Below are 20,206 nucleotides of genomic sequence, written 5' to 3'. Positions count from 1 at the left end.
CAACCGACTATACCGAATCCTTATTCAGTAAACTATGGTAGCATGATAAAGAAAGTAAGACACGGACAAGACTCGATCTAGGTCAATACTAGAGCTATCAGTTTCTTATCATCACAATTTTGCACTGGTCATGACCAGGCCATTATCTATCACGTTTCGTGTGACTAGGTTATCCACGACCTCTCACAACCATCACTTGCCATAGTCATGTTTTTAACATTATTCTAAGATATGCAATATGCTTGAAGAATGTAATGTATGAATATTAAAGTTTTGTTAGCGAGCAAACAACACAGCAGAAGTATAAACATGCTTGCCTGATTCCATGTAGTCGGGATCAAGATCGATGAAGTTAACGTCGGCGTTTCCTTCGTTGTAATCTATGTCATATAACATGTACTGTTGTAAGAGTTGAGGCCTAGCTACTGGCTCCAAATAATTTTAAATAAATATAAAAGTAAACTAGACCCTCGGAGCAAGATTTTGCAAGAAGAATCAATTCAAAAGCTATTGTAGATTAAAAGTGATAAGAATAACAAGATCACGGACCATTCTGTGATAAAACAAAATCTCTCCAAGGGCTAGTTTGAGAAAACTCAAAACGCCCGAAGGTTTATGTGCTAACCCGCAGTGCAAATAGCTTCAGGAAAAGGCGCCTTCATTGAAACGATTCAGGAAAAAAAAACTCTGACGAGGGGGTCCCACCTTGTCAGGTTTGAAACTACATCAGTGCCAGAGGCGTGCGGTGGTCGCCGGCGGCGACTGACGAAGGGAGAGAGCAAGATGAGGGTGCCTACACAGTCACCGAGTACCCGCACATTGATGAGAGGTACGTCGGGTCGAAGAGGAAGCTCCACGTCGACGGCGGCCTTGCTCCGGTGGACGACGGTGTCAGGCACCACTCGATCTCACCGTGGGGCGGTTTTGCAACAAAATCGAATGGTCTGAAGAGGAGGAGACCACTAGGAAACTCCTCGCAAGCTCTGGGCGTTCCTCTTCTCTCACCTTGGACGAATCCAACCAGAACCCGAAGCGGATCAGGGCGGACAGAGTTGGGGAAGAAGGCCTCTCTGAGGCCCTTCTCTGGCTTGGGCGCGGTTTTGGAGTGAGGAGGGAAGGAGGTGGAGAGGTTGACGAGGTTCGGCAGCAGGGGGAGCTCTATTTATAGAGGGCCGAGAGGGGTGCCGTGGAGCTTATCTCCGATGAAAAATTCCAGCGACCTCGAGGCCTAATGAGGAGGGTTAGGGGTCGGGTTAGTACCTACGCAGCTCGGGGATTCCATTTTAAGCCTAAAGTCGCTCGGTTATCGACAGAGGACCGACTCGATGGAGCTGTTCCCTCTGGTCACGACGGCACCAGAGTTCGCGCTCTGCGCTGCAGGGGACGTGGCGATGACAATTGCGACATCCACTGGTGGCCACGGACACGCGGAGTTCATAGGGGCTAAGGGCGGTGCCGGACGGTGTCGGGTTGCAGCAGTGGTGGTTCTGGTGGCCACGGAAGCCGCTGCTGATGCTGCTGCAGGAGCTATCTGGCTCGGGCCAACTCATCACCGACGCACGCATGCGGCCAAGAGACCGTGCGGCGCGGCGATAAGAATCGGGCACAGTGGCGACTGAATCCAGCCGCTAACACTGCTGAGATTGGCATTGCTCCGGGACTGAATCAACGATGCACTCAAACTCTCAACTTTGACTGGACAAGGTTCAGGGTTTGGTAGCTACTGCACACCAGGTGCTCGATTAAATGAAATTGGCACGAGGAGAAAGTTTTTGGAGCTGAAATTTTATGAGATGACCTCTCATTGGGTGCATAGTCAGTGTGTAAATTTTTAGAATTTTTGAAATTTTTTAAGGGAGGTTTTTAATAAAAACAGAATATTTTGGTCAAACTTGAGTCAGATCAAATTTTAAGTTTTCAAACTTGTGAACCCAAGGTTTTTGGCGAAATAGGTTGAGGGTACTAAGGTCTACTAAGGGTAAGAGTTTGGGTTCAAAACTCCAAAGGAATCACTAAGTTCCTTTGTAAATTTGCTAGGGTCAAAACTGATAAAAAAATTCTTTTATTAAAAAAAGTATGAAAGGTGGTCCAACCTTTCTTAAGTTTTGGTAAATAAATTAAAATGAAGACCTAGATGTTGTAGAAGTGCAAAAAGGTCTAGAACAGGATGGAGGAAAAGGAAACATTGAAAAAAATGAACCTATAGGAATAAGTTCCAAGGTTTTGCAAAGGGATAAAATATTTTCCCAAACCAATTCATTTAGAGAAGAGGTCAAAATATCACTATTCTAAACCAGGCACGTTGAGAAAGAAGATCTAAAAAGTTTTCTTACAGAGATTGTCAAAGAGCTTCAAAGTTTCTATCAAAGCCAATTAAAAATCCATAAAAATATCAAGAAATCAAATTTTAAAAATTTGGGTGTTACAACACCTACCCCCTGAATAAAAATCTCGTTCCCGAGATTTCAGCCAGTCCTCAAGAAGTTGTGATTGCTCTTTCTGCAGGAAATCCTCTCTTTCCCAAGTGGCCTCATCCTCTGAATGGTTGCTCCACTGTACCCTGAATAGTTTGGTAACCTTCTATTGTGACCTCCTTTCTGCCTCCTCTAATATTCTCACGGGGTGTTCCTGATAGGATAGGTGTGGTTTTACTTCTACTCCGTCATGGGCTACCTGTTGATCGGGGTTCCTTACATACTTCCTTAGTTGAGAAATATGGAACACGCCGTGCACGTCTGACAGTTCCGCAGGTAGATCCACTTGGTAGGCAACTTGGCCTCTTTGAGCAATTATGCAAAATGGTCCGATCAAGCGGGGCGCAAGCTTGCCCTTGACCTTGAACCTTTGTACTCCTCTCATGGGTCATACATGTAGTTATACATAATCATTTGTGTTGAAGCCGACGTCACTCTGGTTTTGATCGTAATAGCTCTTCGGACGGCTTTGGGTTGTCTTGAGTGTGTCCCTTATGAGTTTTACCTTGTCATGTGCCTCTTGAAGTAGTTATGGGCCGAAGATACGGCTATCTCCGGTTTCTGATCAATTTAGAGGCGTACAACATGTTCTTCCATATAAGGCTTAAAAAGGTGACATTTGTAAGCTTGCGTGATAACTGTTGTTGTACGAGAATTCGTGTAATGCCCAAGATGCGATCCTATCCTTAATTTGGCGCGAGGGCCTCGTCAAGGATAGAAGTGCATCTCTTCGTTTCGCAAGAATGGATATCGTTACAAGTACCTGTATTGAAAAGATGAGATATATGGAATTGGCTTACACTCGCCACAAGCTACATCAGAGTCACAGCAGTACAATACATAAATATCATGAAGAAGAGCAGGGTCCGACTACGGACGAAAACAAACGAGAAAAGAAAACAACGTCCATCCTTGCTATCCAGGCTGCCGGCTTGGAACCCATCCTAGATCGATGAAGAAGAAGAAGAAGCAGCAACTCCAAATGAACAATCAATGTGCTCGCATCAAGTAACCTTTACCTGTACCTGCAACTGGTGTTGTAGTAATCTGTGAGCCACAGGGGACTCAGCAAACTCATTTCTAAAGGTATCAAGACTAGCAAAGCTTAATGAGTGAGGTATGGTTAAGTGGTGAGGTTGCAGCAAGCGACTAAGCATATATTTGGTGGCTAACTTACAAGTACAAGAATAAGAGGGGGATGATCTACGCATAGCGGACGTGAACTACTGGTGATCAAATAAATGATCCTGAACACCTACTTACGTCAAACATAACCCCACCATGTCCTCGATCGGAGAAGGAACTCACGAAAGAGACAGTCATGGTTATGCACTCAGTTGGCATATTTTAATTAAGTTAACTTCAAGTTATCTAGAACCAGTGTTAAACAAAGTTTCCACGTTGCCACATAACCGCGGGCACGGCTTTCCAAAATATTTAACCCTGCAGGGGTGCTCCAACTAGTCCATCACAAATTACCACAAGCCGCATAGAAATCCTCGATCACGAAGCTCGCGATCTCGTCAGACTCCTTAGTGGAAAACCTCAACTCTCAGATTACCCAAAGCATCACCGGAATCCCGATGCACAAGATATTTCGTAAAAGGTAAAACTAATCCAGCAAGGCCACCCGACATGTCGACGATCGCGATAGGAGCCGCGTATCTCGTTCTCAGGACACGACGGATGAGCTAGAAGTCGGGATCGCTAAACCCTGGGTGACCAGGGGGCGCCGAACATCGCTCATGTGGGACCAACACTCATGCGAAGCACTCGCCTGGGGGTTTATTAATTATCCTCGGGGTCCGGAAAGTCCTTATGCAATTTTATTAGGTTATTAGGCAAATGTAGTACCAAAGTTGGGCCTTGCCAGACCAGCTTTAATCTAAAATGAATTATCAAGGGGTCCCCATAACAACCCCGAACGTGTTAGGAGCGCTCAATTATGGAACATAACACCGGTAGCCAAAACTAAGGGGGGCAAAGGTGGAACAAAACACCAGGCTAGAAAGGCCGAGCCTTCCACCTTTTACCAAGCATATAGGTGCATTAAATTAAATAGCATTTAATAGGGTGATATAACAAGGAACCCATTTTTTCACATGGAAGCAACTGCACCTACAACTAGCAACGCTAACACATGGTTAATCAAGTGGTAACATAGCCAATCAGTGGTTTGCTAGGTTGTGAACAGGTTGAAGGTTTTCATGGCAATGTTGAGAGGCTGATATTTAACAGGTGGTAGGCAACGATACATAGCGACAGAAACGATAATACTAGCATGGCAATGATGGTAATGGTATCTGGGGAAATGGTCATCTTGCCTGAGATCCCTCTTGGAAGAAGAATGAGTCCGTGAAGCAAACGAACCGATATAGTCGAACGGGTCCTCACTTTCTGACACGCTTGCGGAACTCTATCGAGACGAAGGAAACCGGAAACAAGAATCAACACACGATATTCACCACACGATGCACAACACATATGATGCATGAACGGTGAATATATGCAAGACATGGCATGGTAATTCACGACAATCAAACACTACACACTAAGTGAAGTTCAATATGCAACGAGTTGCATATTGACGAAACTCCACATACGAATTATTTAGTTCTATCCCGATTAGGTACACGGTAGTTTTAAATGTGGTTAAACATGGCAAGAGGTGAAGCGTAATTAAGCTACCTATCTAGGCATTTTAAATGAGGTCGGAAATGACATATAGCACCTCCGAGATGACCTCATGCGTTAATTTACAATTCTGTCCAGATCTAAACTAACATGTTTTAATATTTGTTAAACAGAAAAATAAATAGGTTAACGTGATTCTATGCGTCGTTCCAATCAAGTTACACATAAAGAACATCTCCAACGGAGCTACGATTCAAAAGATACGAACACCGCAAGATATGATGGCATGAATGCAATATGTGTGCAAATGGCATCCACAACATTCCAAAACACACAACCAGCAAGATATTATGAAACTACACGAGATTGTAAGCAAGTTTCATATAGGACACGATCCAAACAGAGCAACGGTTCAATAACTACAAGCTAAACAAGAAATCATTACAATCTGCCAAAATCAGCCACATAGCATTTTCTACACCCCAGAATTACGAGCTACGCAAATCCAAAAAGCTCAACCAAGGCATGAGGCAACAGAGGGCAAGATGCACTACCACATGCAACTTATAACACCTATCATGGAATCATGGAACACTAGGAAAAGAACTCACAAAATAGTTGCTCACACGCAGTTTCAGACTTAGTGAAAATATCAGTTTTGATAGTGCAGTTTTCGATCTGAAGGCATTTTGACAGCAGCAAAACCATATGCTACAGGACTCCAAATGGCATGAAAATTGACAGCATGCTAGAGAATCTTAAAGTCTATGTCGGGACCCCGATCCTGAATCATAAGAACCCAGCCTATAACACATCACATCACTTTGCAACCTCACGCACGGTAAACTCCACGGCTGCCACCTTACCTTGGCCGGGACCGTTTGCGTCTTTTGGCTCATGTATATGAATGTGTCGCTAGCATTCAAACGACAATAACCTGGGTCGACATGGCTAGTTATAAACCCAAGTGGTACATCCGTACAGGGACAGGCATACATAACCAAGCAAAGCAGGTGTCGGTCATCAGCGTGTGTAGACGAGTCGTAGCAAGCTACAAGGACTCCATTACACCGCGTGAAATTTCCCCGAAGGGACAGAGACGGCAACAAAGAAGGATACATACCGGTCAATCAATGTGTTCGGAGCAGTACAAGCTACCAAGGCTCGGTGGAAGCACAAAGAGGCATTTCCCCGTAAACAGTACTACTAAAGGCACACAACTAGGTGTCGAATCCCACACATATAATGCATTTCATAACATACACACATTATGCACTATATGCGTAGATACAACATGGCATCACAACATAACTCTATGACTCAATATTTTATTAAAGACTCATAGGAATCAACATAGTATGATATTACAAATAGGGGTCTCGTGACCCGTCACTCAAGTCATACAAACATCAAGCGGAAGCACAACATGTCTGGGTACAGACATCTACTAAAAGTGGCTGGAAGAGCTTGAAAAGCTACTACGACCCTACCAAAGGAGCCAGACCTCTCTCTGGGATTCCCAAGCTATTCCGGTCAACATTGAACACATCGCGTAGAAACCTTTAATGAGACTAAATTCTTCTCTGCAAAAACATAAATAAAACAACCATGAGTACAAAGGTACTCAGCTAGACTTACATCAGAACTATCTACATATGCATCATGTTTCAATGAAAGGATTGTGGGGTTTGATTGCAGCAAGCCAGCTTTGGCTCTTGGCTAACCTGTACTATGACTACAAGTTCTTTCTTTGAGGTGGGATAGCGCACACGAGTCCACATATTCACCAATTCAATACACCACTATGGATCCACTCTCGTCTCCCTACGAGAAGGTCTTCCATAGCACTCACACTTATCTTGCATGTTTTAGAGTATCCATTTAAATTGTATACGTACCACGTAATGTTTCCAAGTAGTCCATATCCGAGGACGCGGCTATTCGAACAGATTAAATCACCCTGTAGGGGTATACTTCTTCACACACGCTCCCACCACTTATCACCATGTGCACGTCATGCCTCTCGGCAACCTTCAAGGGGAAGCACTGGCGTGGGTGTCGGCCACGACTGTTAACCACACAGGACCCTAGTCCAGGTTTATCGCCTATTTGAGACTGAACCCGCAAGGAAGTCCGGCCGAGGTTTCCTCTATGGCCCCAAACGATGTGCGCAGGGTTCCCAAGCCCACCATCCGGGTGCCACTTGGTAGAGCGTGCCACTGTGTATCTACCGCAGAGAAGCCTACCCCGTCGGGCAGAGCTAAACACGGCCACCAACACTTTTCCTACAAACACCAGAAACTAATTGCAACTCCTAGACAGGGATCTAGGCGATTAATAAGCCAAGAGGGTCAATTAAGTATTCCAATGTGTGGTAGTCTCTTGTCTTGGATAACATACACATAACTCAGTTCTTAAGGACGGTCCCAATGAGACAACCCACCATGTACTCCTACATGGCCTCTCATCGCTACCTTTACCAAATCGGATTCACACTTTTACTCTCACACTATAGGACATGAACACAACCATTCCGATTCATCATCCAGATGGATCAGACCCGACACGACTCGCATAGCAAGCATTGTAAGCAAGCATGGATGAGTAAGCACAACAAGGCTCAGGCAGTTGCTACTCATGCTAAGTGGTTTCAACTATTTACTGTGGCAAAATCAGGTCATGCAAAGGAATGGGTTCAACTACCGAGAACATGTAACAGTTGAATCGTGTTTGTCCTAATGCAATAAAAGAGAGCAGGAGCGAAAGAGTGGGTTCATATCAGTATGCTCAAGGGGGTTTTCTTGCCTGACACGTGTGAAGATAACAATGAGTCTTCATCAATGTGAGCGATCACATCGTCGGAACCATCATGTACCGAGAGGGAACAACACCGGCAAACAAGAAAGGAACAACAATTACTGCACGGAAACGCGACACTATGATGCATGATGAAGAAATGGAAATGAAATGTGGCAGGGCCAATATAGCTACCATTTCTTAGGTTGAAGCTAGATTTGAATTAGAATTCAGATATCACTTCAAGCAAGGTATTTTCTGGATACCCTTTAAATTTATTCGACCTGATGCTCAGGTATAACTTGTTTGAGCATGCATGAAGAAGGCATATTGGGGTGCTGAGTTTCCTAGATCATTGTTTGGTCAAAGTAATTGAAGTGGAATTCAAATAGGAATCAAATTCCAACTCCAAACTATTTATTAAATTTACCCTAATCATAATTTTGCCTACTTGGTGATGTTAACTTTCTCAAACCAGCAGGAAAATGCCATAATCAAATTCTTTGGATTTTTCTGATCATTTTTCATATATCAATTATTTTCATTGGACTAACAGATTATTTTCTATGGTTTTTAGAAGTTTTAGGCATTTTCTGAAATTATTTTATATTAGAAAACCAATTACTGCGTCAGCACTACGTCAGCAGGTCAACTGACCCGATCAGAGTCAAACCTGACGTGTGGGAGGCACACGTGAGTGACTCAGTTTAATTAACTGGGTTAGGTTAATCTTAATTCTTATTATAGAACCGTAGGGCCCACTCTCAGTGAGTCATTAGTTTAGTTAATACAATTAATTAATTTTCGTGATTTAACTAAACTTAATAGGGCTAGGCCCCACATGTCTGTGACCCTAGGAGGTCAAACCCTTGGTCAAAGGGCCAGAACCACCGGCGGCTCAACGCCGGCGACTCCAGACGCGGCGGAGCTCATCGGAATACCGCTACGGGCATCTGTTTTGGGCGCGGTTTGGCTCTACGGAAAGCACATGCTCGCGCGCATCCAGTGAAGCAAGCGGCAGCAGCTAGAGTGCACTATCTCGATGGCGACAACGACGTCCGTTGCGGCCGGAGCACGGCCTTGTGCGAGTGGTGGCTGCAGGGCACGGGAACGGCAGTTGACGGGCTCAAAACCTTCTTGGCGGCTCCAGGAGCTCGATCCCAAGCTCGAGCGCGTGGATGGGGTACCACAACGACGATGACGACATGGCCGGCGACGCGGAGCTCTCGGCTCCGGCGGCTACCACGCTAGAGTAGGGGCACGACAACGGGGAGAGAGGAAACGGAATCTATGGCTCACAAGGGTTCCGATGGGGCTGACGGCAGGCTCGAGGATGCACTGGAGGGAGCGAATCGTTGAGGAAGGTCCGGCGGCCGGAGGTGAAGGGGACGATGGCGATGGCGGCGCTCCGTGGCTCCCGGGCCTGATTCCAGTGGCGAGAAGGAGCAAGGTGATGAGGGGGTCCCTCTGGTCTTCTCGGGGAGGTTAGGGGAAGCCCGAGGCTACGCGGTTGATGGCGGCTTGGTCATGGCGGCTCGGTCATGGCGAGCAGAGGCGAGGAGGAGAGCGGGGGGGGGAAATAGGGAGGCTGGCTCGATGGGGACGACTCCTCTGAGCCTATCCCACTCACCAAATCGGCGAGGAGGCCAGGCAGGCAGGAGGCGTGGCGCTCCCACGAGCTCGCCGTCCTGTGCTTCTCCTCTGCCTTCTCGCAGGAGGAAGAAGACACGGGTGCCCCCTGGTGGGCTGGGCTGGGCCAGGGGCGACAGGTAAGGTCTTTCTCTCTCTTTTCTTTTTTCTGTTTTATTTCTTTCTGGCATTTAGGTTTAGTTTTCAAAATAAAATGTTTAAATATTTTATAAAACCCTAAATTAGAGTTATGTGACACTGATAAAATAATCAATGCCACATGATAATTTCAACATTTTTGAAATTTTTATTTTAAAAGAAAACAAAATAACACCATTCCAAACAGTTATTTGATCAAATCAAAAATCCTTTTCAAAATGTTCCTGTGACTTAAAATTTTGGTTTGACAAATTTATTCCCTGTCACTATTTTCCCAAATATTTGGAACATTTTCATGGTTCCTTTTAAGGTAATATTTTTATTGCCTTTTTGTAAAATTTCAACTCATTTGGGCTTGATCAATTCCCATTTTCAGATTCAATGCAATTTGAATGCATGCATGAAATGCAATGGCAAGCAAGGCAAACTAGGGCTGTGACAACTCACCCCCACTAAACAAGAATATCGTCTTGAGATTTAGGCGTAGTCGGGAAGAGGAAGAGGGGCACTAAACTATCTGAATCTTCACGATCCAATTGCCCTTCTTGAAGGTGTTGATTCATTGCATCAGGTTGATCTTGGCATCTTTGTCTTCGAGGTCTTCATCTAACATGAGAACAAAGGAACCGATATACTCTACAAGATTCGATCTTCTCGAAGATCGAGCAACTCAAGATCAACTCATAGAATGATACATAGAGACGTCCCTTGAGCTGAAACACAACACTCATGACAGAAACGAGGAAGTGAGGCATATGACAAAGGTTCAATTGGTAAGCAACAAATCCACGCTTAAAACGGATGATGACGAAGTTTCAAAATAGCGAGGATTAAGTTACCCTTTATACCATAATGGGGCACCGTAGGAGGGTGACTCGTAGAGTTATTCCCTTAAGTGGCAAAAAGATTTACTTTTGATACAATATCATTAAAACTCTTCCTACCAGAGTAAGGCAATTACCAAATGATCGTTTGAAGGAATTTGAAAGAATGGCATACTCAGGTTGGAAAGAAACTAGGGTTATAGAACAACTCAGCGAACGGAAGGCACATTCCAATTACTACCGAGGATATAACCTAGTGTGTGAGCGTGCTCTCAAGAACTTGAGCATTTCCATATTCATCAAGGTTTACCAACATTCGTGCCAAGGATCCTGACAACACATCATACTACCACGATGAATAAGGGGGGAGGATACATATACAAAGGAAGACAACACTTTCTCAGATTTCACCTTAGCTATGCCAAGGGAACGAAATCTGGACGATCGACCGAGAGACATTTAGCACTCCGCTTCTAATGTTCACCTTGATGTACTAGCACAACCCAATTATAGGTCATGCTCGATATCTAGCACATCAAATATAGATCGAACTTCGGGGCTTAAAGGGTCCATGAGGAACAACTTCTAGAACAAGTCATACAAAGTCCTCACGGGGAAATGGCTAAGGTTGCTGATGCAAGATATTATAATATCAAGTCTTCCGGCTAGGTGTGTTAGCCATTACATCACTTTATCGGTTACATAGAGACCAATATTATAATTCTTGGAAAAGTTCCAACCATTATAACTGCCTAAGATTCAGCTCCGGTTGGTGACACGATGCTTCAGACTCAGCACGTCTGAAAAGAGGGTTTGCAACACAAATCGACGAGTTAACGTTGCGAGATTCTCAGGAAATGAACTACGGGAGACAGATCCAAAACATGAGCTGGATTGCAAGACCCACGTGAACACGGTGTCCAAGACAAATGTCAACACATATAAATCCTACAACAAAACACTACCGGGTTCTAGGTGGAAATCATCATTGCGGGTAACAAGTCCTTACATAAGTCCGGATTAGCTCTTATGAAGGAACCTCTTTCCCTTATATAACTCAATCAGTGGCTTGGTGTGCTTGGAGTTACATATGGAGTGGAGATGATTAGTCTATCAAACCACAGAATACTTTGCACATGCATGATTGACTTGGAATGACTCCAAAGAAATCAAAACGGCCTTCTCAAAATCATGGCAGCAACTTGCACCAATGCACCTGAATTTTAAAAGAAGTCACTTCTTACAGCTAACATAATCTTCATGTACTAGACATAAAGATAATGCCTACAAAATTTTCCAACACTGGTTTAATATCCGACATAAATCATGGAACAAATTAAAATGTTGCCGATGGGCTCAACAAAAATTCATCAAGATACCCATATAAATGGATTTCCACAACTATGTGAGCAAGATAATAGCATTGGTCTGATCAAAGAATACAATGGTGTATGCTCAAGGAATCCACAAGTAAGACACCGCTACGAAAATCTTTGGTTCTGAGTTTGATTTGACAATAGCCCATACTCAAATCAAATTGGACAAGATAATATATGCAACAATTGATCACACGGATCAACCGATGACAATATCATCTTTCTTCAAGACTCACACAAAAGGAAAATATCCTTTTTAAATTAGATAAGTTTAGGCAAATCTTTTATCTTCCAACTCTCCAAGTTGTGGTTTAGCTTAACCAACTAGCTCGGGGTATCCAACACGGATTCTTGGAGAAGATGGCTTATAGAGAAACCAACTTGATCACAAGCTCTATCATAACAGTCAGGAAACAACCTGGTAATACTTCCGAGAAGATATTCGGAAAATCACGAACCACCGATATGTTGTTAAGCTCGGGAACAATCTCGCTTTTCAGGGCAAGATGATGTGATCAATAGAGCAAGGGATTGACAAAATCCTAACTCATTGATCGAAAAGTGCACCATGAAACATGGACTAGGTAGCACGGTCAATCTTAGGATGACGATTCAATCACCATCACCATAAGAGTGAAATTATTGTCCATTAGCTACCAAGCAATAACATTTCTAGAAGTATTGATTTCACACATCATGGTTCACTTGTCGATATTCCGGTTACAACCAACACGAAAAACGAGGAATGAATAATGATAGCGAAAAGTATAACTACATCAAGAGCTCATAAGAGATGGTGCAATTCTCACGACACTCTTGACAAAAAGAGGGTAATACTCCCAGATAGAACAGAACAAAAGGTGGGTTAGCATTTCGATCTGCGGAATACAATTACTTTGACCCAATCCAAGAAATGGATGAGGTATTGGAGTTTGCTTCTCCCAGTCATTCGAGAATAGAATAACTTGACAGCCCACAGGAATAAAAGACATTGATGACACGAATGCACAACTACTCTTGACTATCCTCTCATGGATGAAGGTCAGAATACAACTAGATAGGGCCAACTCAAGAGCACATGGTTTCTTGAGTTGTGGATGCATGGATTAGCATGTCGAACGAGTTCAACATAATTCTTCCAGATAACCCATGCAGAAGGGCGGAGTTGGCAGAATCACAATATGGAGTAGAGAACTCATCACGAGCACTCTTGTTGCGATCTTTAGTTCACGAAAAACTTTTGCCAAAGATGATTCATTGTGTTGGAAGAATGATATACCATGAACCTTGGGAGCTACAACAAGGTTACTAATCATTCTAAAGGAACTAGCAACACTATCAATAGAGATGAGCAGAATGATCTTTGGATTCAAAGACCCAGAAATAGAATACCTACAAACTAGATAACATCACGAGATGTTTTCTAAAATGATAGCCAGAATTATCACACTAGAAACATAGAGCACATCTGGACTATTGGGTGGTTTTCGGAGGTAACAGGGTTTCCTAACACTTCAACAAAACGTCGAGGTAATAGAGTACCTCAACACAATAATTAGTGTGCTTTGTCCGGCCAAAATACATTGGAAAAAGAGGAAGGAATTTGCAATTGCATCAGACTATTTGGGAACTTTGGAAAACTCGGACAGCATAACGGCTGTACGGGCATGAAATATGAGGCAACCTGCAAGAAAACTGACATCATAACAATGAATTCTTATGGAGACACTGAACCACGAAGACAACAACTTTTCTATAAGTCTCCAGCATAGTAACTCGTCATCCTAACGATTAGATGAGAAAGCCAAATTCTTAAACCCCGTAGAATAAAGAAGAGGGTGACTCAGAATAAGAATGACACAAGGAAAGGAGTAAAAAGAGCCTTATGTTCCCTTCCACAAACAATTCCCTTATATAACTAAAGAGTTGCTAGACACAACATCGACCAGTTTGGCTCGTTTATCCTACAGGCAGTCATGCTCTGATACCAAAGTTGTCGGGACCCTGATCTTGAATCATAAGAACCCAGCCTCTAACACATCACATCACTTTGCGGCCTTACGCACGGTAAACTCCACGGCTGCCACCTTACCTTGGCCGGGACCGTTTGCGTCTTTTTGCTCGCGTATATGAATGTGTCGCTAGCATTCAAACGATAAGAACCCGGGTCGACATGGCTAGTTATAAACCCAAGTGGTACATCCGTACAGGGACAGGCATACATAACCCAGCAAAGCAGGTGTCGGTCATCAGTGTGTGTAGACGAGTCGTAGCAAGCTACAAGGAATCCATTACACCGCGTGACATTTCCCTTAAGGGACAAACATAGCAGCAAAGAAGGATACATGCTGGTCAATCAATGTGTCCGGAGCAGTAGCAAGTTACCAAGGCTCGGTGGAAGCACAAAGAGGCATTTCCCCGTAAAGAGTACTACTAAAGGCACACAACTAGGTGTCGAATCCCACACATATAATGCATTTCATAACATACACACATTATGCACTATATACATAGATACAACATGGCATCACAACGTAACTCTATGACTCAAGATTTTATTAAATACTCATAGGAATCAACATAGTATGATATTACTAACAGGGGTCTCGTGACCCGTCACTCAAGTCATACAAACATCAAGCGGAAGCACAACATGTCTGGGTATAGACATCTACTAAAAGTGGCTGGAAGAGCTTGAAAAGCTACTACGACCCTACCAAAGGAGCCAGACCTCTGTCTTGGATTCCCAAGCTATTCCGGTCAATATTGAACACATCGCGTAGAAACCTTTAGTGAGACTTACATCAGCAAGACTTACATCAGAACTATCGACATATGCATCATGTTTCAATGAAAGGATTGTGGGGTTTGATTGCAGCAAGCCAGCTTTGACTCTTCGCTAACCTGTACTACGACTACAAGTTCTTTCTTTGAGGTGGGATAGCACACACGAGTCCACATATTCACCAATTCAATACACCACTATGGATCCACTCTCGTCTCCCTACGAGAAGGCCTTCCATAGCACTCACACTTATCTTGCTTGTTTTAGAGTATCCATTTAAATTGTCTATGTACCACGTAATGTTTCCAAGTAGTCCATATGCGAGGACGCGGCTATTCGAACAAATTAAATCACCCTGCAGGGGTATACTTCTTCACACACGCTCCCACCACTTATCACCATGTGCATGTCATGCATCTTGGCAACCTTCAAGCGGAAGCACTGGCGTGGGTGTCGGCCATGACCGTTAACCACACAAGACCCTAGTCCAGGTTTATCGCCTATTTGAGACTGAACCCGCAAGGAAGTCCGGCCGAGGTTTCCTCTACGGCCCCAAACGATGTGCGCAGGGTTCCCAAGCCCACCATCCAGGTGCCACTTGGTACAGTGTGCCACTATGTATCTACCGCAGAGAAGCCTACCCCGTCGGGCAGAGCTAAACACAGCCACCAACACTTTTCCTACAAACACGAGAAACTAATTGCAACTCCTAGACAGGGATCTAGGTGATTAATAACCAAGAGGGTCAATTAAGTATCCCAATGTGTGGTAGTGTCTTGTCTTGGATAACATACACATAACTCAATTCTTAAGAACGGTCCCAATGAGACAACCCACCATGTACTCCTACATGGCCTTTCATCGCTACCTTTACCAAATCGGATTCACACTTTTACTCTCACACTATAGGACATGAACACAACCATTCTGATTCATCATCCAGATGGATCAGACCCGACACGACTCTAAGCATAGCAGGCATTGTAAGCAAGCATGGATGACTAAGCACAACAAGGCTCAAGCAGTTGCTACTCATGCTAAGTGGTTTCAACTATTTACTCTGGCAAAATCAGGTCATGCAAAGGAATGGGTTCAACTACCGAGAACATGTAACAGTTGAATCGTGTTTGTCCTAATGCAATAAAAGAGAGCATGAGCGAAAGAGTGGGTTCATATTAGTATGCTCAAGGGGGTTTTCTTGCCTGACACGTCTGAAGATAACAATGAGTCTTCATCAATGTCAGCGATCACATCATCGGAACCATCGTGTACCTAGAGGGAACAACACCTGCAAACAAGAAAGGAACAACAATTAATTCACGGAAACGCGGAACTATGATGCATGATCAAGAAATGGAAATGAAATGTGGCAGGGCCAATATAGCTACCATTTCTTAGGTTGAAGCTGGATTTGAATTAGAATTCGGATATCACTTCAAGCAAGGTATTTTCCGGATACCCTTTTAATTGATTCGACCTGATGCTCACGTATAACTTGTTTGAACATGCATGAAGAAGGCATATTGGGGTGCTGAGTTTCCTAGATCATTGTTTGGTCATAGTAATTGAAGTGGAATTCAAATAGGAATCAAATTCCAACTCCAAACTATTTATTAAATTTACCCTAATCATAATTTTGCCTACTTGGTGATGTTAACTTTCTCAAACCAGCAGGAAAATGCCATAATCAGATTCTTTGGATTTTTCTGATCATTTTTTATATATAAATTATTTTCTATGACTTTTAGAAGTTTTAGACATTTTCTGGAATTATTTTATATTAGAAAACCAATTACCGCATCAGCACTGCGTCAGCAGGTCAATTGACCCGATCAGAGTCAAACGTGACGTCTGGGGGCCACACGTGAGTGATTCGGTTTAATTAACAGGGTTAGGTTAATCTTAATTCTTATTTTAGAACCGTAGGGCCCACTGTCAGTGAGTCATTAGTTTAGTTAATACAATTAATTAATTTTCGTGATTTAACTAAACTTAACAGGGCTAGGCCCCACCTGTGTGTGATCCTGGGAGGTCAAACCCTTGGTCAAAGGGCCAGAACCACCAGCGGCTCAACGCCGGCGACTCCAGACGCGGCGGAGCTCATCGGAATACTGCTACGGGCATCCGTTTTGGGCGCGGTTTGGATCTACAGAAAGCACGTGCTCGCGCGCATCCAATGAAGCAAGCGGGAGCACCTAGAGTGCAGTACCTCGACGACGACGACGACGTCCACGGCGGCCGGAGCTCGGCCTTGTGCGGGTGGTGGCTGTAGGGCACGGGAAGGGCAGTTGACGGGCTAAAAACCTTCCTGGCGGCTCCAGGAGCTCGATCCCAAGCTCGAGCGCGTGGATGGGGTACCACAGCGACGACTACGACATGGCCGGCGACGTGGACCTCTCGGCTCCGTTGGCTACCACGCTAGAGGAGAGGAACGACAACGGGGAGAGAGGAAACGGATTCTATGGCTCACAGGGGTTCCGATGGGGCTGACGGCAGGCTCGAGGATGCACCGAAGGGAGCGAATCATTGAGGAAGGTCCGACGGCCGGAGGTGAAGGGGACGACGGCGATGGCAGCGCTTCGTGGCTCCCGGGCCTGATTCCAGTGGCGAGAAGGAGCAACGCGACGAGGGGGTCCCTCTGGTCTTCTCGAGGAGGCGAGGGCAAGCCCGAGGCTATGCGGTTAAAGGCGGCTTGGTCATGGCGGCTCGGTCATGGCGAGCAGAGGCAAGGAGGAGAGCAGGGGGGAATAAGGAGGCTGGCTCGATGGGGACGGCTCCTCTGAGCCTATCCCACTCACCAAATCGGCAAGGAGGCCAGGCAGGCAGGAAGCGTGGCGCTCCCGCGAGCTCGTCGTCCTGTGCTTCTCCTCTGCCTTCTGGCAGGAGGAAGAAGACAGGGGTGCCCCTCTCGTGTGCTGGCTGGGCCAGGGGCGACACGTAAGGTCTTTCTCTCTCTTTTCTTTTTTTGTTTTATTTCTTTCTGGAATTTAGGTTTAGGTTTTAAAATAGAATGTTTAAATATTTTATAAAACCCTAAATTAGAGTTATGTGACAGTGATAAAATAATCAATGCCACAAAATAGTTTCAACATTTTTGAAACTTTTATTTTAAAAGAAAACAAAATAACTCCATTCCAATCAGTTATTTGATCAAATCAAAAATCCTTTTCAAAATGTTCCTCTGACTTAAAATTTTGGTTTGACAAATTTATTCCCTGTCACTATTTTCCCAAATATTTGGAACATTTTCCCGGTTCCTTTTAAGGTAATATTTTTATTGCCTTTTTGTCAAATTTGAACTCATTTGGGCTTGATCACTTTCCATTTTCAGATTCAATGCAATTTGAATGCATGCATGAAATGCAATGGCAAGCAAGGAAAACTTGGGCTGTGACAGTCTACAACTAACTCCATTGCACCAACCTCAAAAGAGCTATAGAACACCAGATAAAATCATGACAGGACAACAACAAAATATAACAGATTTCAGACTTAGATATATTTCAGCATCTCCAAATCAGCACTATTTCCTAGCAAGTTGAGAGCAAGCAAACCACACCTAAACATGGATTTCTATTGCAACCAAAATTACTAGGGGCTAGTCTACACATCCAAGGGCATATCTCTAGTTGACAACTCCTTCATATCATGCATGGATTAAATCCCACAAAATAGACAAGAGGGCAACATAGAAAAATATCACGCCCACTAACTTCCTCAAAAGCAAAAACTAAATGCACAGTTAAATTCTATGGATTTTCTATCCCGAAAACATATATAACATGTGGGGTTGCAAGAATAAAACGCCACACGTATATGCGAGAATATGTCCTAAACACGGTATAACAAACTAATGACGGAACCTACATGCAAAAATACAACCAACTACTCTAAAATACATGGCAAAGGGTCCCTAAAAACATGAGCATTTCATCTACGGAGTTTAAGCAATCCGGACACTCGCGAAAAATAAATACGGAACAACTCCCTATTGGGACAGCACGCAAAACTAGGCATTTGATGGGTCAAACTACGTCAAACGTGCATGCAAGTTGCAAATAAATAATCTACACGGAAAACTAGTCAAGTTACATATATAAATCATTGCGATCCGATGCACGGTTTAAAGTCTACGGGCATTTTGAAATATCTAATTTCGTGGAAAAGAATTAAATCACACAAAAAAAACCTAAAGTCTAAACGGGCCGAAAGTAGGCATGCGCGAAATAGTTATATTGCGCTACGGGCGCCTAATAGAAGGCTCGGAGGGGCAGCTCACCTTGGGGCCTTCGGGCCGGCTGGAGGAGAGGAGTTGGGCCGCGAGAGGGAGGCGCGTTGGGCCGGCGCTCGGGCGAAGTGGCCCAGCCGGCGATGAGGCTGGCGGCTCACGCGACATGGTCAATGGGCAGCCGCGGGATCTAGCGATCCAGATCGGGAACCGGGGCAGCAGCGATGGATCTCGAGGCACGCGCACCGGCGGAGAGCGGTGGTGACTCCGACGAGGCATCACAGGACGGCGGCGATGGCGGTTGGCAGCTCTGGCGCGGGATCTGAGGTGGGGCCTTGCGATTGCAGCCACAGAGCGGAGCTCCGGCGACGGGAGAGCTCCGGCGCTGTGAGGAGGTGACGGGAGGCGAGGAGGGAGGGTCCAGCCGGAGGTTGATGGGAGGCGGCATGCGAGGCACGGGCGGCGGCGTGGGGCGCACGCGGCGGCTGGAGCTGCGGCACCAGGGGGCGCGGGAGCACACACGGCTCGGGGCAGAGGCGAGCAGGTGGCGGCGCGGATCCGGGACCAGGGCGGGCCTACTACGGGCTGGAGTGTGCCGGCAGCACTCGGAGGAGAGATAGGGCGCGGCAGCTGGGGTAGGGTTTCGGGCACGGATCCCGAGGAGGATTAGGGGGCGCCCAAATAGGTAGGGGAGGGGTGTTTATATAGGGAAAGGGGGCTAGGGTTAGCAGAATTTCGCCCCGATTTCAACCGCGCGATCGGAATCGAACGGTTTAGCACGCTGGACGGGCTAAGTGGCCGTGTAGAGTAGGTTAGCCGGAGATGAGAGGGAAAACGGGCACCCAGCAACATATTTTAAAGCACCAAAAAACGTCCGACGAATAACCGAAGACGGTGCCGCTACGGACGACTGTTCGGGTACCAAACGGACTCCGATTGCGACGAAAATTGGCAGGTGGCCTAGCTACAACTAATTAAGACCGCACGTCAAGTTTCAACCCAAACAGAGGAAGTTTTACACACACTTTTAAAAACAAGGTCTTGACGATGCCGCGGCGCGTGCGTGTGTGGTCGGGCTCAGAATGGACAACGACGAGAACCGGCAACTACTAACGGATGCAAGTTTGAAAACTGGCGGCAACGGGATGCCGATGCAATGCGGATGATGCGCATGATGCGATGATGATGCAACAAATAAAAATAAACCACGGCGAAAACAGAATAAAGGGGGAATCATCTAGAACGTCGGTCTCGGGCTGTCACAATTCGGCATAAGGCAAACTATCCTCCCAATTGTTGCC

The sequence above is a fragment of the Hordeum vulgare genome, chromosome 7H (assembly GCF_904849725.1).
Source record: "Hordeum vulgare subsp. vulgare chromosome 7H, MorexV3_pseudomolecules_assembly, whole genome shotgun sequence".
NCBI lineage: Eukaryota > Viridiplantae > Streptophyta > Magnoliopsida > Poales > Poaceae > Hordeum > Hordeum vulgare.
This window is presented reverse-complemented; position numbering follows the sequence as displayed.